Source organism: Heterodontus francisci, chromosome 23 (assembly GCF_036365525.1).
Source record: "Heterodontus francisci isolate sHetFra1 chromosome 23, sHetFra1.hap1, whole genome shotgun sequence".
In the NCBI taxonomy this organism is placed as follows: domain Eukaryota; kingdom Metazoa; phylum Chordata; class Chondrichthyes; order Heterodontiformes; family Heterodontidae; genus Heterodontus; species Heterodontus francisci.
This window is the reverse complement of record NC_090393.1, coordinates 16,493,689-16,517,638: the sequence shown is the minus strand read 5'-3', so window position 1 is coordinate 16,517,638 and position 23,950 is coordinate 16,493,689.

Sequence of the window (23,950 nt, the reverse complement as noted above, 5' to 3'; positions counted from 1 at the left end):
AGTTGTACAACCTGGTTTATCCCTACAGACTCCTTTAAATGCTGTGAGTAGCCTTGTTAGGTCCTCTCGTTGTTCTGCATCTAAATATGAAAGCATCATGTCTAGTCTCCCTAACAATTCAGTATTAGCTAAACAGATAGTAGGAGGTTCAATTTGGGAATTGTCTAGGCCTCCTTCTGCCTCATCCTCACTATCCCTTTCGTCCTTCACTGTCCCGACTACCTGACATACCCGTTCCTATATATCCACCTCCCGGTGGTGATATTGTTTCAACATATTGATGTCACACAGCCGATTCTTTTTCCGGCGATCTGGGGTGTGAATCAAATAATTTACTTTAACAATTCGTGTGGCTAATCTATATGGACCACTAAATCGTGCTTTCAGCAGTTCATCCTGTAAAGGCAGTAATATTAAAACCTCATCCCCTGCTTGAAATGTTCGGGTATTGGCATGCCTGTCTACCCATTTCTTCATGGTTGTTTGGGAAGCTTTTAGGTGTTCCTGAGCCACTTGGCAGGCTCTCGTGAGCTGCTCCTGGAACACAGATACATAATCTAACACGGAAAATTCATCCCTCTGTTCTAAAAACTTTTCTTTGATTAGTTTAAGAGGACCTCTTACCTCATGTCCATAAACTAATTCAAAAGGACGAAAACCAGTAGACTCATTAGGTGAATCCCTAGTGGCAAACAAAAGAAACTCCGGCCCTTTGTCCCAATCATGGGGATATTCATGACAGTATTCCCTGATAATTGTTTTGAGGGTCTGATGGTACAGGTCTACATCCCCTTGTGTCTGTGGGTGGTAGGCTGAAGACTTTAACTGTGTTATACCCAGATTACTCATAATTTCCTGGAAAATTTTAGATAAAAAATTGGAACCTTGATCCGACTGAATCTCAATTGGTAATCTATATCTAGTAAAGAACTGGGTTAAATTTTCTACCACTACCTTAGTAGAAATTGTTCTCAAGGGAATGGCTTCTGGGAACGGAGTAGCCATATCCATAATAATGAGTATATATTGATGTCCAGCTTTTGTTTCGGTAAAGGCCCCACACAGACTACCAACATCCTACTAAATGGTTCCCCAAAAACTGGTATGGGAATTAGAGGTGCCGGTTTTAAGGCAGGTTACGGTTTTCCCACAATCTGGCATGTATGGCATGTTTTACAAAACTGCACCATGTCCTTGTAAAGACCTGGCCAGTAAAAATGTTGAATTGTACGTGATTGGGTCTTCCGAATCCCCACATGTCCCGCCATTTGAATTTCATGCGCTGTCCTTAATATTTCCCTACGATACTTGGGCGATACCACTATCTGGCGAACTACCATCCATTCCTCATCTGCAGGTCTGTGAGGAGGGAACTACTTCCTCATCAGAATCCCATTTTTAATATAGTGGCCTACTGGAACTCCCTTTGCCTCAGCTTCGGTCAGAACTGATTGTGCCACATTACTTAACTCTGGATCGGCTTGCTGAGCCTTGATCAGAGAAGACTTACTGAACATTTCTTTCAGATTATCCAAACCCCCAAAGAAAGTTTCAGATATTCAGTGATCTGTCTGTGGTGCCAATTTGACCTCCGACAATGGAACTTGTTTAGCCATTGCTGGGGTCACTCTACATGAAGGAAAATTCCTGGAACCTTTTCCTGCAACTGCTCTGTCTCTTTGACTTCACTTGGTCTTTCCCTGACTACTGGAGAAGCTACTACCTTCTCTCCGACCAAGTCATTTCCCAGGAGTAAGTCAACGCCGTCTACAGGCAGACAATGGGCAACTCCTACAGTTACCGTTTCAGACATTAGTTTACACTCCGGGTGCACCCGATACAAAGGTACGGGTATATACTCCCCGCCGATACCATTCACTAAAACCTTGGCATTCAGTGTGCTCTCTGGTGCAAATGTTATGCCTTTCCCTAGCAAAAGAGCTTGGGTGGCTCCTGTGTCCCTAAGTACAACTATAGGTTTACCTGCCTCACTTGAGGGATAAGGAATTACTTTTCCTTTTGACAATAATTCACTGTAATTCTCAGGTATCTTGTTCACATCCCCCACACTCACTGCGGTTTTTGTACTTGGCGTTACAGCTGCAGTCAGAACTACAGCCTTATCTGTCGTACTCTCGGTCAGGGTCCCTTTCTCTGCATTGGCCTTGTGTATCCCAATAGGTGCCATGGGTTTACCCTGCAACTTCCAGCATTCTGCACCAAGGTGTCCTACCTTGTGGCAATGGAAACACTTAGGCTTTCAGACCTCACTTCCACCCTCAGCATCTTCCTTTCTGGCCTGAGGAGGGGATCCCTGGCGTTCCCAGCTATCCCTCTTGTCCCTGGCTACTTCCCTTCCTTTCACCCTCCCACCTTCTATCCTTCTCGGGTTTGTGGGGGTGACGGAAAAGGGGTTTGGGCTTGTAAACAAGCTCATAATCATCAGCGATTCCTGCTGCCTGTCTGGCTGTTGAAACCTTCTGGTTCTCTACATGGGTTCTTATTAATGGAGGAAATGAATTTTTAAATTCTTCCAGGAGAATTATTTCTCTAAGGGTCTCATACGTGCTCTCTACCTTTAGTGCCTCCATCCAATGATCAAACTTAATTTGCTTTACCCTCTCAAATTCTATATAAGTCTGCCCAGACTGTTTCCAGAGGTCCCGAAATTTCTGCCTGTAAACTTCAGGGACTAACTCATAACCAGTGAGAATAGCTTTTTTTGTCATCTCATAATCTGCAGAAGCTTCCTCAGAAAGCATGGTGTAAACTTCATGAGCTCTGCCCATCAACCTACTTTGCATAAGCAATGTCCAACTTTCCTTCGGCCACTTCATCTGTCTAGCTATCTTTTCAAAAGAATGAAAAATGCCTCTATGTCCCTTTCCTCAAACATCAGGCAGACCTGCACAAATTTAAACAGCTCTCCACTGGGTCCTGGGCTGGAGTCAGTTCTTTCCTCACCGGAATTTTCATTGAGGTCAATGCCACCCTTTTTTTTTTTAAGATCTATCTTTTTAAATGTGAATACTCTTTCTTGCTTCCTTTCTTCTTTTTCTCTTTCTCTTTCTCTTCCTTTTTTTCTCTCCTGCCTCTCTTCTCTTTCCTTTTCAGATTGTAGTTCAAGTTTTCTTGCTCCTCTTTACTGTTCAAGCTGCTTTATCTGCAACTGAATTGTAGCTAATTCAACTGAATTATCATCTGGATTGCCTTTTCCTTCTTCCAATTTCAAATGCTGTGCTATTAGCTCAATTATGTCTGCTTTCTTAGCCCCTGGTTTTAACTCTAACTCCAACTTTTCTGCCAATTCCTTTAGCCTAGCAGTGTTTAAGTTTTTCAAATCACTCAGGGATAAGTCCGCCCTCCCTAAATACGTCTTAGCAAACGACAAAGCCATTCCGGTAGTGTAAACTTTACTCTAATGCACAAGAAACTTGGTGTTTTCCTTTTCCCCTTTTCAATTATTATTACCCCACTTATAATTGCATGTTGTTGGCTTTGGGTTATCCCACACACAGCCCCCAATTATATGTTACCAGCAAGGCAGGAGGAATGCACTGTCTTTCTCTAGTTCCACTTCTCCAGTATGTCATGTATTTAAATGTTTACCCAATTACTGAAATGGCCAATTATATACTCTATTTTTATTTCAGAATAAAATCCACCAACCAGGTATCCTTAATAAACAACAAAGTTATCAATTTATTCTTAAACAAGATATATTCAGTAAAGATGCAAAGCATTAACACACAGATTGAAATATGAAAGTTCCCTTCAAACTTAGCCTAACACACACACACACACACACACACCAGTTAAAGAAAAAATAAAAAGGTTTTCTCTGCAGAGATCGCTTTATGAAAAAAAGGGCAAAAAGTACTTTGGCCTAATACTTGTTAATTCTTGAAGGAAAGGGATAAGATATGGGATGATATCAGTTGTTCCTTTTCTGGCATCCCAAATATGCGTAGCAGGCTGTCACTGGGATCTTTTTGGAGCAATTCTCTTCAGGCGATGTCGAGGATTAGTCTGGCAGGCTTTCCAGGAGAAATGTGGCATCAGGGATTTCAGCTATCACACACTGGATTCTCAGGGTTTCTCAGAGAAGTGGAGAAAGGATGAGCTGGGTGCTTCTCTCAAGCTGGGTGCTTCTCTCAGGCTGCAAACTCAACTGACTCAAAACAATTTTTTTTATAGATACAGCACTGAAACAGGCCCTTCAGCCCACCAAGTCTGTGCCAACCAACAAACACCCATTTATACTAATCCTACATTAATCCCATATTCCCTACCACATCCCCACCATTCTCCTACCACCTACCTACACTAGGGGCAACTTACAATGGCCAATTTACCTATCAACCTGCAAGTCTTTGGCTGTGGGAGGAAACCAGAGCACCTGGTAGAAACCCACACAGTCACAGGAAGAACTTGCAAACTCCACACAGGCAGTATCCAGAACTGAACCTGGGTTGCTGGAGCTGTGAGGCTGCGGTGCTAACCATTGCGCCACTGTGCAGCCAGTATTCAAAATGAAACCAGCTCTTGACCATCAGAAATCTTGGCATGTCACTTCTCTGTAAAAAAACTCCCCTAGTCACCAAGGCTTTTGTTGTTTATTCAGCTTAAGGCATGTGACATCCAGTTAGGGTTTGTTTTTAAACAAAGTCCTTCCAGTGACCCTTTTAAAAAAAAACAAAGTGCAGTATATATGTAATCTCTTTAGTCCTCCAAAGAAATCCATTTCCACAATTTTGAAACACAAGTCCTCACAAAATATTTTAAAAATGGAAGTACTTTCATAACATGTGTTTGAGGGAAGAATGGCAGTACAGTATGGCCAAGCATAACACCAAAGTTTTAAGCCAAAAGACTCATTCATTTTGATAAAGCAACTGCACCAATCCAACTTTTCATCATATCCCTTAATCTTATTTCTGTCCAGAAATCCATCCAAATTATCTTTTTTGCTGAACAAAACATCAAGGCAACTAATTCATTTTTTTGAGTTCATAATATCCTCAGTCTTTCATCTGTTAACCTCAGGATTACCTTGTGTGGAGATGTAGGGAGGATGTCTCATATCTGGTCACATTATTTCCCTCACTTTTCTAAGTACAGTACCAGAAAGATTTTACAACTATCCAGCCCACTAACATATGAAGCTGATGTCTTCTGTCACATCAAACATGATTGACATTTGCCCTATTCTTTGAAGACGCTTAGTTGTATTGTGAACTTCCTGTTTGGAAATGCATGCTATTTCAGACTTTCCAACATTCTATTACTTTCAATTGTTTTATTTAAATCTTTCCACAGGTACTTAAGTTCCAATTTGGCACATTTTTATAGCAGATTAAGCAGCATCTGTAATAAAAAGGTAGGTTACTATTTTGAGTGGGATACTTCATTAGAAATGTTCTGATGAAAGATCCCACCTGAAACTTCAGCATATCTTTAGTTAGTAGTGGGAGGGGGGACATTGATCAGGCTGCTGGCCATTTTCAGTGCTTCCTATTTTATTTGAAAATTCCGGCATTCTTATTTTCTTTTTATTGCTGTCATTGATACATTTTAAAATAAAACTGAAACCCTAGAGCTGTTCTTCAGTTTTCAGTCTCACACTGTCTCTTCCTTTGCTCAGTTTATTACCACATCCTAGAATACAAAATGGATAGTAGCATGCAGAAAATAAATTTAAAAAAGGGAACATAATGAGCTATATTCATCAAAAATAAAATCAGTGAAGCTTTTGCCTCTCAAATCCTTCCTTAAAGTTTTGAATACTTCTGTTAGACTAAGGAAGATAGGAGATTAGGGAAGTGGGGAGACAGGAAAAGAAATAAGAGAATGGGATTTAAAAAAAGTAGTGCACAGTAAGTCAAAGGAAGCAGAATTAGAAAAAATACACTTTGTTTATTTAATTGTTTTCTAAATGTTTTATTTTGTGGTTTAGGGAAATTAATAAAACTACTCCTGTAATTTGAACAACTTTAATAGTTAGGAGTATGTTTGAGTATCACTATTTGAGTCCAGGTCACCGAGACCACAATTGGGTTAAATTCTATCTGCCATTTCTTGTTTAATTGGTTCAAATATTCTTGCATGCTGATTGTAGCCAGGTGACAAATATAAGAGAGACATAGACTGGTGTCATCAGCAAACTTTATAATATACTAGTGGATTTTCCAATGCTTTCCTTACGTATATCAGATTGTATTTTCTTTCATAAGGACAGGAATGTTATATAATGTATGATTCTATTAATAAGGTGGAGTTGTGTTCATGTTGGCCTGTTCTTTTAAAGTTAGAAAGTTTAGTTGCTATTAGTAAACAGCATAAGATCACTTAATGGCATAAGCCTTTTACTGTTGCTTGGTTAAGGAACTTTGCAGATTGAAATATATTTGTCAGTTTCAGTTTTTATTGAACAGCACCAAACATTTTAAAGTTGTTTTGCATCTGTAACAATGTTTGATGGCTGTATGACAATTTTTACTATACCAGTAAATCACTCATGATGATACTAACAGTAAGTCAAATGCAAAATGCATTATTCTGCTGCTAAAGTAAATCTGTATTCCCTTAAGGCCACAAGGTCTAATTGCTTTTGAATAAACACTAAGTAAGGTCAGAGTTTAATTGCTGTTCAGGTTGCAAGTCACATCTCGGGTTTTTTTTTTGGTAAGATAATTTGGAGGCTCCAGATATTCTAGATCCTGTGTTGAATGCCTGTCTTTGCATCTTTATACTTTTGTTTTCTTAATATCATGCAGAAATTTGACTGTAAAACTTGAAGGAAATGCATGCTAGATGACTTTCTAGAATATTATTGGCATGTCTATTTACAGGAAGTATTTTCCTCCAAGACATTTATAAATAATACAAATAGAAAGAACCCTGCAGAACCATATAGTCACACCTCTAGATGGTGGTGCTTCCATTTATCATCACCTGTTTCCTGTCCAATTTTCCATGCAGGGAGCTAGTTATCAATTAACTCCACGAGCCTCTACCTTTTTTTCAAAAAGTCAATATTCTATTTAATTAATTTATTCTTCTTTGCCCTGCCACAAATTAATGAAAATTCCCCCAGTTTCTTTAATTGCAGGCTAAGAGCTTCTAGTCTTTATTCTAGTGTCCTGGCCAATTGCACAGCTAGGGCTGGGGACAGGGCTTTAAACTAACAGAGTGGGGGGAGGGTTTGGGTAAAGGGAAATTTAGAAATCCAAAGAAAGAGGTCAGGGCATCGGAGCAGGATAATGATGTGGGAAACTCCCAACAGAATGGGACAGGAAGGGACAGAGCATTTAACAAAAATTGTACATCGGCAAGTAAGGTCATTGCAGGGAGTAGAGATAAAAGAAATGACATTAAAGTTCCTTGATCTGAATGCACGAAGCATCTGTAATAAGATAGATGAACTAGTGGCACGAATCTAATTGCCATTACCGAGACATGGTTACAACGAGATCAAGGTTGGGAAATGAATATTCCAGGTGACACAATATTTCGGAGGGACAGACAGAAGGAAGAGGGATAGTCCTGTTAGTAAAGGATGACATAAGAACATTAATAAGAAGGGATCTGGCCTCAGATGATCATGAAGTAGAGTCAGTTTGGGTTGAAATTAGGAATAGCAGGTGTCAGAAAACACTGGTGAGAGTAGTTTACAGGCCCCCTAACAGTAGTTATATTATTGGACAGAACATTAAACAGGAAATTATTGCAGCATGTAAAAAAGGTAATGTATTAATTGTGGGGGACTTTAAACTGGGACAATCAAATTGGCAACAGTGGTCTAGAAGATGAGTTTGTAGAATGTTTTTGTGACAGTTTACTGTAACCAACTAGGGATAAAGCTATCTTAGATCTCGTATTGTGTAACGAAGCAGGTTTAATAAGCAATGTCATAGTAAAAGTTCCACTGGAAAATAGTGATCATAATACCATTGAATTTCATGTTAAATTTGAAAGTGACACATTTCAGTCACAAACAAGAATCTTAAACTTAAACAAAGCCAAATACGAAGGTATGAGGAGAGAACTGGCTAAGATTAATTGCGTAAATAGACTGGAAGGTAAGGCAGTAAATGAACAGTGGGAAATATTTAAAGAAACAATTCAAAGGGTTCAACAAAAGTACATTCTGTTCAAAATCAAAAACTCGTCAAGAAAGACCCACCTGTGGCTCACTCAGGAAGTTAAGGAGAGTATTAGACTAAAAGAGGCTTACAATGTTGCAAAAAATACTAGCAAGTCTGAGGATTGGGAGTGTTTTAGAAACCAGCAAAGGGCCACCAAAAAGTTGATAAAAAGGGAAAAAATAGAATGAGAGTAAACTAGCCAGCAGTGTAAAAACAGATTGTAAGATCTTTTATAAGTATATAAAAAGGAAGAGAGTAGCTAAAGTAGACATTGGTCCTTAGAGGCAGAGACAGGAGAAATTATCATGGGGAATGAGGAAATGGTAGAGGCATTGAACAAATACTTTATGTCTGTCTTCACAGTAGAAGACACAAGTTCCATACCAGAAATAGGCAGTAACCTAGGGGCTAAAAACAGTGAGGAGATTCAGGATATTGATATCAGCCGCAAAAAAGTATTAGAGAAACTTGAGGGACTAAACTCTGACAAGTTCCCAGGGGCCAGATGGCCTACACTCTAGGGTTCTAAAAGAGATAGCTGCAGAGATAGTGGATGTGCCGGCTATGATTTTCCAGAATTCCTCTGACTCAAGAATGGTCCCATCAGATTGGAAGTTGGCAAATGTTACACCGCTTTTCAAGAAAGGAGGTAGAGAGAAAACAGGGAACTACAGGCCAGTTAGCCTAACATCAGTCGTTGGGAAGATGCTGGAAACTATTATTAAAGAAGTCTTAACATTGCACTTGGAAAAGCATAGTATGATTAGAACAAGTCAGCATGGTTTTACTAAAGGGAGATCCTGTATAACAAATTCATTAGAGCTTTTTGAGGATGTAACTAGTAGGGTAGATAAAGGGAAACTGGTAGATGTTGTGTACATGGATTTCCAAAAGGCATTCGATTAGGTGCCACATAAAAGATTGATAGGCAAGATAAGGGCTCGTGGAGTTGGGGGTAACATATTAGCGTGGATAGAGGATTTACTAAATTGGTCCCTGGGATGAGGGGGTTGTCCTGTGATGAGAGGCTGAGCAAATTGGGCTTATATTCTCTGGAGATTAGAAGAATGAGAAGCGAACTAATTGAGACATACAAAATTCTGAAAGGGCTTGACAGGGTAGAAGCTGAGAGATTGTTTCGACTGGTCGAGGAATCTAAAACGTGGAGGCATAGTCTCGGGATAAGGGGCTGATCATTCAGGACTGAGATGAGCAGAAATTACTACATTCAAAGGGTTGTGAATCTTTGGAATTCTTTACCCCAGAGAGTTGTGGATGCTCCATCATTGAATATATTTAAAGCTGGGATAGATAGATTTTTGGTCTTGCAGGGAATCAAGGGATATGGGGAGCAGGCAGGAAAATGGAGTTGAAGCCCAAGATCAGCCATGATCGTATTGAATGGCGGAGCAGGCTCGATGGGTCATATGGTCTACTTCTGCTCCTATTTCTTGTGTTCTTGTATTCACTTAACAATCTCTATGGGACAAGTTAGAAAAGGAAAATTCCCCAGCACTTACAAACATTAGAAAATATGAAATAAAGGCCATTTGCTATATTAAGTCCATTTTCTTCTTAGAAATGTATAATTTGCCCTATATTATGTTCATATTAAATCTTAGAGAATTTTTGAAAGGCACCCCAGGAGGTAATTATATATAATTCTGCTGGGAACTAGATGGTACAATAAGATAGTACATTAATCTATCTCCTCCAAGACCTTGGGAAGTGGTCCAGGCTGATGGAATGAAACTCTTCCTGTTTCTCAAAGTGAGGACCATTCTCAATCCAAGCCTGATTGACCACAGCTTCACAGAACAAATATTAATTCAGCAGAAATTGACAGTCTCACTCAGAGGTTATAGCCTGGCTGGGGTGGAAAATGCAGATATCACAGTGGAGCAGTAGAGAAGCTATTTTTTTGTGTGTCTTTTATCTTCACTCTCCCCCTGAAGGCCTGTACTTGTTACTGGGATACTGTGTTTTATTGGATTTCTCGAAGGCTAAATAATATGGGGCAAATTATAAACTACTTGTGGAGGGAATGGACTTGATGGAACAAATAACATTTCCTCTTTCTGCATTTTACACTCTTAACCTCAAGTAGTAGGCCATTCAGCCCATCAAGCCTACTCCGCCATTCAATACGATCATGACTGATCATCCACTTCAATGCCTTTTTCCCACACTATCTGCCTATCCCTTTTTATCATCGGTATTTAGAAATATGTCAATCTCTGTTTTAAACATACTCAATGACTGAGCTTCCACAGCCCTCTAGGGTAGAGAATTCCAAAGATTCACAACTCCCTGAGTGAAGACATTTCTCCTTATCTTGGTCCAAAGTGGCTTCCTCCTTATTTTGAAATTGTGTCCCCTGGTTCTAGATTCTCCAACCAGGGGAAACACCTTACCTGCATTTACCCTATCTATCCCTTTAAGTATTTTGTAGGTTTCAATTAGCTCACCTCTCATTTTCCGAAACTCTAGAGAATAAAGGCCCAGTTTCCCCAATCTCTCTTCATAGGACAGTCCCGTCATCCCCAGAACAAGTCTGGTGAACCTTCATTGCACTCCCTCTATGGAAATAATATCCTTCCTAAGGTAAGGGGGCCAAAACTGCACACAGTACTGCAGGTGCCCTCTAACTAAGATTACTCTTAGTAATGTAATACTTCCAAGTTCACAGATGACACAAATCTAGGTGGGAATGTGTGTTGTGAGGAAGATGCAAAGCGGCTTCAAGGGGATTTGGACAGACTTCGTGAGTGGGCAAGAACATGGCAGATAGAATTTAATGTGGAAAAATGTGAAGTTATCCATTTTGGTAGGAGGACCAGATGTGCAGAGTGGGGCGGCATAGTGGTGCAGTGGTTAGCACTGCAGCCTCACAGCTCCAGCGACCCGGGTTCAATTCTGGGTACTGCCTGTGTGGAGTTTGCAAGTTCTCCCTGTGTCTGCGTGGATTTCCTCCGGGTGCTCCGGTTTCCTCCCACAAACCAAAAGACTTGCAGGTTGGTAGGTAAATTGGCCATTATAAATTGCCCCTAGTATAGGTAGGTGGTAGGGAAATATAGGGACAGGTGGGGATGTGGTAGGAACATGGGATTAGTGCAGGATTAGTAAAATTGGGTGGTTGATGGTCGGCACAGACTCGGTGGGCCGAAGGGCCTGTTTCAGTGCTGTATCTCTAAACTAAAAACTAAACTAAACTACTCCTGTACTCAAATCCTCTTGCGATAAAGGCTAACATACCATTAGCCTTCCTAATTGCTTGCTGTACCTGCATGTTAGCTTCCAGTGACTTATTGATGAGAACACCCAGGTCCCTTTGTACATCTACACTTTCTAATCTCTTACCATTTAAGAAATACTCTGCACATCTGGTCCTCCTACCAAAATGGATAACTTCACATTTTTCCACATTAAATTTTATCTGCCATGTTCTTGCCCACTCACGAAGTCTGTCCAAATCCCCTTGAAGCCGCTTTGCATCTTCCTCACACACACATTCCCACCTAGATTTGTGTCATCTGTGAACTTGGAAGTATTACATTTGGTCCCCACATCAAATATATATATTGTGAACAGCTGGGGTCCAAGTACTGATCCCTGTGGTACCCCATTAGTCACAGCCTGCCAACACGAGAATGACAGGTTTATTCCTACTCTCTGTTTCCTGCCTGTTAACCAATCCTTAATCCATGCCAGTATATTGATTGAACTACCTCACTTTCAAACATAATGTAAAATTCTATCATACTATGGTCACTCATCCCTAAACGTTCTTTTACAACAAAATTATTAATTAGCCCTTTTTCATTACATAATACTAGATTAAAATATCCTGTTCTCTAGTCGGTTCCTCAACATACTGCTCTAGAAAACCATCCCTAACACACTCCAGAAATTCGTCCTTCAGAGCATTAGTGCTCATTAGGTTTACCCAGTGTCATGAAGACCGCCACCTGCCAAGAATGAGGCATATTAATTTTTGTCATGAACATTAATTTTCAAACTGTTGCTGGAGTGAAAAAATGACTTGTTAAAAAGAGTTCACCAGACGCTTGGCTGGAAGAACATTTGCATACTAAGAGACAGTGCTTGGAGAGACAAAAGAATTGCTCACTCATTCAATTAACAGAGATTGGGCTGGGCAATGGTGATCCACATCTTGTTGGGGGTAAGAGACAGCACCGCACCCCTCCCCCACTGAGAGCTTTGAAATCCACAAATGCAGGAGTGGTTAGCCAGCTGGTCACATGAATTTGAATTCAGATGGCAGTTTGCAACTGAAGCTGGAACAAGGAAGCCTCTCTCCTGGCTGTCTCTCTCTCGCTTTCTCCCAAGCCACTGGACCCACGGAAGACTCTGACATCAGAACAAGTTGAAACGTGCACTGGGCCCCAATGAATTGCAGGATTTACCGGCAACCAAAGACTCCACATTGAACTCAAAGGACTGTAATTATAATCCCGATATTGTCTCAAACTTTTCTCCTTCATTCTTTTCTACTTTTTCTGTCTCTATCTGCGTGTATGTTTATCGCGTATGCATGCTAGCATGGCCGTGTTGCATATTCGTAGTCGTTAACCGGATTAGAGTTTAAGATTAATAAACTTCGACCTTGCTTGTTTAAATCTAAGGAAACCTGTCTGATTTCTTTGCCTTATCATTGGAGCAGTGAACATGGATTCACCATGAGCTAAAAACATGGTGTTTCTAAAATTAAACCCTGTTATGGTTAAACCAGGCAAAGGCTGAGATGGAACCCCTAGACCCCTTCTCACCTGGTCCTAACACCAGTCTATCTGCAGATTGAAGTCACCCATGAATACTGTATTACCCATGCTGCATGCTTCTCTAATCTCCTGATTAATACCATGCCCCACACTACCACTACTGTTTGGTGGCCCATAAACAACTGCTAACAATGTTTGCTGCCCCTTGCTGTTTCTTAGCTCCACCCATACAGATTCTACATTTTGTTCTTCCGATCTGAGATCCACCCTTACAAATGTACTGATCCCATCCCTTATTATCAGCGCAACACCACCTCCTTTTCCTTTTTGCCTGTCCCGATGGGGGGCAAGTCTCATTGCACCACCCCTACCTGCCCCAGCTGAGATAATTCAGCACTGATCATTTTTAAAACCTGGGACATTCTTGGTCTGTATTGCTTATTTAATCACTATATAAACTCACTGATCCATCAAGGAAGCGGGGATGCACTTCTGAAATTGTATGTACATTATTGGGGGCTGTACTCTATATCTAAATTGTGTCACACACAAGCTAGGAATAGTTGTTGTTGGGCACCAAAAGGGGAACCATATTCCATTTCTCACACTGACATCCTTCTCCTTGAGAACACAAAATTCACTAAATATAAATAGAAAGGATATTGAACCGTGGACAAAGTGCAATATAGATTCATTTGGATGATACCAGGGGTAAAACGATAAGTTTATGATGTGAGATTTGAGAAGCTAGGGCTGCATTCATTGGCGCAAAGACCTAACAGTGTTCAAAACTTTGTGAAAGAGTTTGAGAGGGCAAATAGTAAACCATGATTTTAACTGGTCAGTGAATTGGTAATAAGGGAGCACAAATGTAAAATTAGTACTAGAAGCAAAAAGAGGGAGTTTGGAGGATTTTTTTCTTGCAAAGAGTTAGTAAAATATGGAATGCATTACTACAAGTCAAACACAACATTTAAAAGTGAGTTAGGTAAACACTTGAAGAAAATATTCAAGGCTTCAGAAAATAGCAGGGAACTGGGATTACAGTAGCTAGCTTTGATGGAAACTAGCATTGGCATAGGTATGATGGGCTGAATGGCATCTTCTGCACCAAAATTTCTATGATTCTATGAAAACACAGACACAAGATTTAAATACATTTATTCTTATAATTGACAAGCACACTCAAGACACAGATCAAATAATATAAAATTGTCACTAGCCTGCTATGTGTGGGTAGGAGGGTTAAGAGTTCTGAAATTGTACCCCATTGACATGAAATACAACCCTCAATGGCCTTTGAAATATTCAGAATTGTTGACTCATTAATGACTCCTATGGGCCACGTAAAATGTTACATTGTGCCATATTCAGCACTTGTATTCATTGCACCTGGACCTCTGGTGCTCTTAAAATAAAACATATGGAAGAGGAAAAATTCATTCAGATGTGGAGGACAGCACTGCACAGTTTCCCAGCATGTGTCGTAAATAGCCAGGGAGGCAGCTTGGTAATATCCTATATCACTGTAGCTTGTTAGTGCATCAAAATGCTTTGTGCATCCAGGAACCTCCATTTCCCAGATATAACCAGCTTCTGGGCCTGAGGTCAAAGATATTGTAATCTGAGCCAGCATAGCAGTTAGCCTCAGTGCTGCTAGTTAGGGAGATGGGTGAGAAATTGCCAGGTCCCTGCAGTAACAAGGGCACAAATTTAAGATAATCAGAAAGACAAATGTTCTGATGATGGGTAGAATGTGGAATTCTCTGTCACAAACCAGATTGAAGCAGAGTCCATAGCAGCTTTGAAAAAGAATTAAATAAATGCTTGAAAAAGAGGACTATAGGGAGTGGGCTTGGGCTAGGTTACTCGTGAATAAAAACACTCGTACAGACTAGATCGGCTAAATTACATTTTTCAGTCCTGTAACAATCTATGATTCTGTTCCATTCCTGCTAACCTTGAAAATTAGCAAAATTATACACCTATAATATGTGAAAACCAGGAGTTACATGGGCTTAAGATGTAGGTTTGCCCAATATTCCTTACTCAAATTGAAAGCAACCAAAACATAATTACTTGAAAGCCTGAGGAGGGTAATGCAGATGCTAAAAGCACAATATTAATGGTGCATTTCTGAGGGTCAGAGGCCATGTTCCCCCTAGGAATGTTTTAATTTTTACATTATAAGTGATGCATTCCAGATAATTTTAAGCACTTTCACACTTCACAGTTACATGACATTTGGATTTGCATTAGACCAATTAGATCCCAAAAGTCACAGGAACAGTCAGTCTCCCACATCTAATCCCCACACCTCAACTCACAAAAAAGTACCCCCGGACTCAATTCACAAACTTACTGTAGCCCATCTAACTCCCCACCCTTTCACTCCTCCAATACATTTCCCCCACTTCCCCCTCAATTCAATCTGGCACGCTTCTCCTCTCACCTTAATTCACCTTGACACTGTCCTCCAACCTGTTATTCTTCCTTCTTCTCCCCGCACCCACACCATCACCCCCCACAACAGCCCTGGCCCCAACTACTGCCTCTTTCTTCTCATCATTGCCATTGATTTCCCTTATCCCCTTTATTTCCTCCTTCATTTGCAGTGATTTACTTCCTTCAATGTCAATCCAACTGACTACTGTTGTTAATGAGTGATTCCAGCTGTTACATACTGTAGACAACCTACTGGTCTCACAAGAATTCCCTCCTACAATATGTATGGTCTGGAATCACCTCCATTAGCAACAGGGCAAGGGTCCAAGTTCATGCTGATATTTGTCAGTGAACACTGACACAGAAACTGGACTTCCAAAACACTAACAGTCAGCATGAAACATTGACAGCTGGTGTATATGCTAACCGATAGCCTTTGCTGGAAATTTCACATGCTCCTCCCATCAAGCTGAATAGTCTGCCGATGCGCATTGTCTAGGCTTCTAAGTGGTGGCTAGAGCAAGTATCAGAGCACCAGCAGTGCTTGTGAAACTGTAATCCAGTATGAAACACTGCCTTCAGAAGGAAAAAATGGGGGGAAAACTGCTTCCTTTATTCTATACAAGAGCAAAATACTGCGGATGCTGGAATACTGAAATAAAGACAGAAATTGCCAGAAATACTCAGCAAGCCTGGCAGCATCTGTAGAGAGAAGGGTCATTGACCTGGAACGTTAACTCTGGTTCTTTCTCTCCACAGATGCTGCCAGACCTGCTGAGTGTTTCCAGCATTTTCTGTCCTTTATTCTATGTTGGTCAAGTTAAAGAAATAAAGCAATTACTAAAGGTAGCTAGTGCTGATGACTTGTAATTCAAGAGCTTTTCTATAAATATATTGTGATTGATTAAAACAAATCAGCCTGTTGTAGTTTATCATCATGATTCCAGAAATGTTTCTTCTGCAGCTGTGCAGCATTTACAAACTGAAGCAATAGCATATGGAGTGTAGATGATCTTGTTTCACAACCATACTAGTGTGGGTCAAGATGTTCTTTAAAGATGTGCTTGCTCCCGCTGGGAAGAACAAAGAGGTGGGGTAACTACAGTAACAGGAGAGGCCAGTTTAGCTGCTGTGATAGCTCAGTGTAATTGTGCTGGCCAATGTAAAGCTGAGTCATACAGGAGTCCCAGGTTCTATTGCTAATTGTGCTAAGTTTGCTGATTTCAGCCATGGTGATGTTAGAAGCAGTGCAATTGGTTTTAGTGTGCTGAGTTAGGGAAAGGAGGGGAATAGCCAATGTGGGTTCCTGCTCTTAGTCATCACCAGTAACCCCTGCTAGAAAATTTACATGTAAGATCAGAATAGGACTGAGGTCAGCTGCGGTGCTTTTGACGGTGAATAGCCTGCCAATATTCATTGGTCAGGATACAGATAAAAAGTGGTCACGTAGATGAGGGATTGAATGCCTGCCAGTCCTCATGGAACTGTACCCTGCCAAGAGTTAATGTTGATAGAAGAGGAAAGGGGAAAATTTGAAATAAAATAAAAATTTCTGGTTGGGTCCTTTCTTCCTTAGAAGTGGAGGTTAAAAGCTGACTGATCCCTACCCCAGTTCTTTACAGGGATCTGACACATGCCAGTTGCTATGAGTGGCTGAGCCTCTCTCTAGGTCTTTCCATGTGGTATCATTATGTGCCCCTATTCAATACAAGTCTCATATTTTCTTTCCTACATTATTTAATTATTTAGCTTCTCATGCTTCCCTGCGCCATCGCCCCACCCCCCTCAACCCCACCCTCGGTCATTCGCAATATATTTGCCAGTAGAGAAGACTGTCAGCCAACTTGTTCTTTAACCAGTTCTGTTCTGTTCCACTAGGAAATGAAGAACAGTGGTGGCATTTGAAAAGCCTAAGAGTGTACTATTCCAGGAAGAATATTGTTCAATAAAACCTTCCAAAGCATCGCAAAAATAGCAAAAGATGATCCTTGTTGTCATTAGCAGACTCTCAGCTATCACTGTGTCAGTCATGGGCTACTAAACCTGAGTTCCTATTTTATACTTTGCCGCTTTGATTTTCTCTCTTTGCCTCTTCCTTCCTGAAGCCACAAACTTGTGCTAAGGTGCAGTTCAACTTGAAGCTTGAACTAGTTATTCTCCAGGCCATTTTATTGTGGAGGGGCATCACAGTTGATACAATCCAATTCTCACCTGACATCCATATCCACTTCCAGAAAGGGGCACTGGAGCAGGAACTTTGCCCACTTTTCCTCTACCCATTCCAGGGATATAGACACTAAATTGTAGTGCCTCAGCTGAGGTCAATTAGCACAGACCTGGGTTCTTCCTGTTCTGTAAGGCTGAGTTCAATATTAATCAAAATAGCTATTGGGGTAACTTGTCGTCACATTATTGTGTACACTTTTGGTTACAAACCTGAGGAAGTGTGCACATAAGAAGGTATCTGATGACAATATCTCTTAATGAGGTGGATGACCAATCAAATTCCATTCATGGATTTGGTATAGTGATACAAAAAGATGCATTTATTTTATTTGTATATACATACACACTACATCACTACTAAATTTAATAAGAAATGTTAAGTTAAAAGTCAATACTAATAATTTTATTAGGGAAGTACAATCCAACCATTTTGATATAATTCAGCATCTAACACTTCATGTCAATAAAACTATGCAAAGAAAACAGTTGGAAGGGCTCATCAAGGTCAGAAATTGGAAATAGCAGCCAATTTGTGCAGGATTTTGACATCAACCTGGAATGTTCCTCATCCAGGAATATCCCACTTGGTCTGTCATGTTGGCTACCCAGTGGTGTAAATCACATTGCAGCTTGTACTATCTACTACAACTTGCAATTATATAGAGCCTTTAACAGAGTGAAATGTCCCAAGGTGCTTAATCTGTTGTAAACTGAATGCTTGCGGTGTAATTTCTTTTTTCCCTCAGCTTACTGTGCTACTGTTCCATGGATGCTGACAGCATCTGTTCCCTTCCTGTGTTCCCATTCTTCCTGCTTGAGTTAGAGAGTGTTGATGACTTTTTGACCATTGAGGAACATAAGAAATAGAAGCAGGAGTAGGCGATAAGGCTCCTCGAGCCTGTTCTGCCATTCAATAAGATCATGACTGATCTGATCTTGGCGTCAACTCCACTTTCCTGACTGTTTATCTTTGGAATTCTCTACCCGAGAGGGCTGTGGAAGCTCAGTCATTGAGTATGTTTAAAGCAGAAATTGACAGATTTCTAAATACCAATGACATAAGGGAATATGAGGATAGTGTGGTAAAAAGGCATTGAAGCGGATGATCAGCCATGATCATATTAAATGGTGGGGCAGGCTTGATGGGCTGAATGGCCTACTCCTGCTTCTATTTTCCTATGTTTCCCATAACACTTGATTTCCCTATAGTTCAAGAAGCTGTGTATCTCAGCCATGAATATATTCAATGACTCGGCCTCCACATCTCTCTGGGGAAGAGAATTCCAAAGATTCATGACCCTCTGAGAGAAGAAATTTCTATTTATCTCCATCTTAAATGGACAACTCCTTATTCTGAAACTGTTCCCCTAGTTCTAGATTCCCCACAATGGGAAATACCCTGTCAGCATTTATCCTGCTAAGCCCCCTCAGAATCTTATATTTCAATAAGATCACCTCTCATTCTTCTAAACTCCAATGAGTCTAGGCCCAACCTTTCTTCATAAGACATACCCTTCAGCCCAGGAATCAACCTAGTAAACCTGTTCTGAGCAGCCTCCACAGAAAGTACATCCCTCCTTAAGAGACCAAAATTGTATGCAGTACTCTAGGTGTGGCCTCAACAACGCCCTGTACAGTTGTAAGACGATTTCCCTACTTTTATACTCCACCCCTTGCAATAATGGGGAGATCGTGGCATAGTGATAATGTCACTGAACTAATGTCCTGGGTTCATGGGTTCAAATCCCACATAGCAGCTGACGGCTAGCATCAGTAATAGTACCATGAAACTATCATAGATTGTTGTAAAAGCCCATCTGGTTCACTAATGCCCTTTAGGGAAGGAAATCTATTGCCCTTACCTGGTCTGGCCTACATATGACTCCAGACCCATTGCAATGTGGTTGACTCTTAACTGCCCTCTGAAATGGCCTAGCAAGCCACTCAGTTGTCAAGGGCAATTAGAGATAGGCAACAAATGTGGGCCTTGCCAGTGATGCCCACATCACATGAACATTTTTTTTTAAATGGCCAACATTCCATTTGCCTTCCCAATTATTTGCCGTACCCGCATTCTAACGTTCGGTTTCATGACTAGGACACCAGGATCCCTCAGTACTGCTGCATTCTGCAGTCTCTCCGCATTTAGATAATACTTTGCTTTTCTATTCTTCCTATCAAAGTGGTAACCTCATACTCCATCTGCCAAACTTTTGCCCATTCACCAATCTATATCCCTTTACAGACTGTGTCCTCCTCACAACTTGCTGTCCCACCTTTGTATGGTCAGCAAATTTGGCTACAGTACATCGGATCACGGCCAAGCCGAATCCCATCTCACCAGAGATTCAGGCCGGTACCCTTCCCAACAGGGCTTACAGCGGCAGGAAGCCTGGTTTATTTTCAGGAGACACTGGCGCTGTGATATCATCAACGTTATTGCATTCATCGTGGTTTTATAACCTGGTAAAATCTCTTAAAGAAATGAGTTTTGATTAATTTAGAATTTGTGGAACTATTGGACTTGAGTGTCTAAAATGCTGTGATGCAGTCAGGATAGCCTGTCACAATTTACTGCCAAAGCTTCGGTAGGAGGATTTGCCACTTGACGATGTTCCTTAAAACGGCAGATTGGGCGTCGAGTTGGGGGAGGGAAATAAAAGAAAGAACATTGGGAGGAAATTATATGGAAAATAGGTTACATTGCCCATTACTGTACCTTCCTCTGCCCGTCACTATCATCTCAGTGCCCACTGAATGAAACTTCCTCCACAGCAACTCGTTCTCCTTAACAAGCCTGATTAATGGGACCACCCTGGTGGTCGCCGGATCCAGGGTCTCCATGGAAGAGAAAAAAAATCCACGCTCTAATATGTCGACTTCAGGAAAAGTTTCCAGTGAGAAGTTCCCAAACATGGAGTGCACCATCAATCCCTCCGCTTACGATCACTGAAAGTCCGAACATCACAAAGCAGTAAAATAACAGTGATGGACTTTTATCCCTTTCAAAGGTTAAAGCTGGCGTTTTTGTACGAATTGATCTTTTTTTGTTAATTTTCCTCGAAGGAGATTTTACTTCTATATATCTCTAACTGTGTTAAAAACCAGGGGTACCAGGTCTGAGTTCTCGTCCAACTAGATGATGCGTCAGTTACTGAAAGCTGCTCCCAATGGATAGTGGCATGAATTCTGTCAACGATGGAGAAAATAGATTTGCTGTTCAAGACAGGGCGAAATGAACAGTCAAAATTCCCACTTTGATCCTCGACGGAAATGCTTCCACTTGGTTGAGTGCTGCTGTTCTCTCCTGTTACTGCTTTATCTGACCCCCAGATCACGTCTCTCGGGCTGTTTGAGCCTGCACTATCTGTCGCTAGATCTTGGCAGGCTTGTATCTTACCACGGTACAGATCTCCACTCTGTCCCCGGCTGCGAGTCTCTATCCGATCTGCTCTCCTATCGCCTGCAGCTGGTAATCCGATCTCTCTCTACAGACTCCTGCGGTCGCTTATCCGTCTATCCCCCCGGCTCACCTCTCTCCAACTGTTTCTAAAATTTCCTTTATTTTCCATCTGACGGCTTGCGATCACAAGATCTCTTCCGGGAGCCTCAGCCTCTCTGCTCCCGACTGATGGTCACCCTTCCCCGGGCTGAACAGTGTCCTGCTCCCTTGCTGGTCAGACTTCTGATTGTTTCGCCCCCAAAATGTCAAATCTCACCGTCTCCTCCATGTAGTTCCATCTGTTTTTCCCCCTCCTAACCCCGTTATTTTTATCCCCTCAATGCTCTCTCCAATTTGATCTTTTAATTTGTTGCCTTTCACTAAGTCATGGAAAAAATATAAAGCAGCGGAATCGGCAGCGTTAACGCGTGAAGCTTCATCCTCACCCAGTCTCGTCCTGTTATCACCAACTCAATCAACAGCTCAGAGAAAGAAAAATAAACACTCATTTCAGCAACTGACGTGTCATTTCCCCCCTCACGCCTCAAATCCTGGCATCAGCAGCATGTAACCGCATCTTCAGCCAAACTCAAACCAGTTGCACTGTGATGTCAAGTAGCAGCCGGTGCCAGCCAGCTTTTGGATAACATTTTCCCCGCAGCAAATGGAAGGCGGCACCTCATGGTTCACTCCCTGTTAAAAAGACTGCATCGTTTGCATACTGTCATTTTGCATTTTGTTTCTCGTAAAACTGTAAGAAATTCTAACCTTAATTTCAGAACCTCTTCGTAGTGAATTCGGAAAACGACGCGCCTTCTGGATCGTGGTTAGGCAGTTCTAGTTGTTATCTTTTCTATGAAATTATTGGGCAATCAATTACCCACATACACTTCCTGTCAATTACCTTCATTCGCAAAAATTACATTCTCTCATTCACGAGAAAGGAGATCATTCGATTAGGCGCTAGAAGTCCCATTTAGATACTGTAATGGCCTGTTTCTGCGGTCAAATGGCCGAGTTTATATCGAAAAGCAAGATCGTGCAGATGCTGGAAAGCTGAAATAAAAAGAGATGCTGGAAACGCGGCAATTCAGACAGCATCTGTGGTAGTCTTTATATTTCAGGTCCATGTTTCATAAGTTTTTTTAAAGATTGAAAACGTAGTGGAAAGTTATAACTCAATGCATCATTTCAATATTCTAAAGGATGCCTTCATGGGGAAAAAAAGCTTTATAAGCTTTGCAGGGAAGGAATTATTTATAGAATCCTTTTTCAAAACCTACATGTCCAGATGAGGGCATCAGAAAAATTTGCTGATAACGCAAATGTGTGGTAAGTGAAGTCTGATACTTAAAGGGACTGGACAAGCTCACGAGTTTGACTACTGATTGACAGATTATAATTAAATATTGATAAATGTAAAATGATGTGCGGAATCCACTCATGTTTTCCAATGGGTTCACTGGAGAGTGGGAACACTGGATGCTATTTCCTGCCCCTAGCCCAGGGCCACTGACAATAATTGTAACACTCTACCGCCGATTTAACTAAGATCAGTTAACTTTACAGAGCCTGGAAGCTGTATCCGTGCTGTACAGCTTAGTTCCACATAAAACCTGAGCCATTAGGGAATTTTAAATTAATATATTAGTAGGAAGTCTGAAAAAGAAAGGGACATTTGTCCCATGAAGCCCATTCTGATGCTCTGATGGATTTTCCCTCATTTATTTAATCCTCTGAGAGTGGTAAATAACCACAGATCTCAACAACAGCAAACTCTGTGAAATCTATGACCACCACCCCCCTCCCCCACCCCCCACCCCCACCATGCATCCCCCTACTCCACTCCCATGATCCCAAAACCAATTGAGCAAAACAGAAATCATTAATTTGTATCAGTAAACCCTGACCCTTTTATTCCACATACAGAGAAAGATTTGCTTTGGTTACTTGTTAGTGACATCACATAGATCAATGGGATTTTGTATAATTGGTCTTTATAGTAAATCAGGAAAGGAAGTCTACCTCCAGATAGTTCCAACAGAACCAGAACCACAGTTATGATCCATGCCTATACTAACTCTTCTAACCTCCAGCCTCATTCATAACCAGAGATTTTGTCCAGCTTCTTTCCAAGTGAGCTATGCTGAGGGTGTGGTGGAGCAAATCAGTAACTGCAGAAATGTTGTGGTGAACAGAGAGCCACAACATTGGGATTTTGAAAGTGTTGTAGGTGAATTAGGGGATAGGTCATTCCAGGGATGGGTACAGAAGGAGTTGGGGTGTGGAAGAGGGATGTGGGTGGTGAGTGATACAAGGAAGTGATCAAAGATGGCTTTATCTGCAATTGATACAGTGGGACTAGCAAGACCATGTGAGATGGCAGTTCAAGGGGGTGGCTGTGAATATGGGTTGGGGAATTTACATGGAGGGAGAGATTTAGGGAGGATAAAAGAGCAGTGAACTCAGAGGAGAGAACATGATGAGTTGCAATGGAGGTTGAAATCACCGAGGATAAGTCATTCGGTGCAGAGGCTGAGGGAAGAAAGCAGTGAAGATATCTTGGTGAGAAAATTTTTATTGTACTTGGGAGAGTGGTAGAGAACAATGATTTTGAAAGAAAGGTGAAAGGGGTGGAACAAGGTGAGATGTTCAGAGGAGGAGAAAGTGCTAGAGGAGTAGGGGCAAGGCCAAGGTGTGATCTGGTGATAAGTGCCACTCTGCCACTACGATGGTCTTGGTGGGGCAAGTGGTGGAAGATGTAGCCAGGTGGGAGGCTTCATTAAGGGACAAGGTGTCATCACCCCTCAGCCAGGTTTCTGTTACAGCCATGAAGTCGATGCAATCATCCACAATAAGTGGCCTTGTTCACAAGTGAATGGACATTCTGGAGAGAGATCGTAGAGAGGTGGATTTGCTGGCAGAGGCAACAGGGTCAGCAGTTGGAA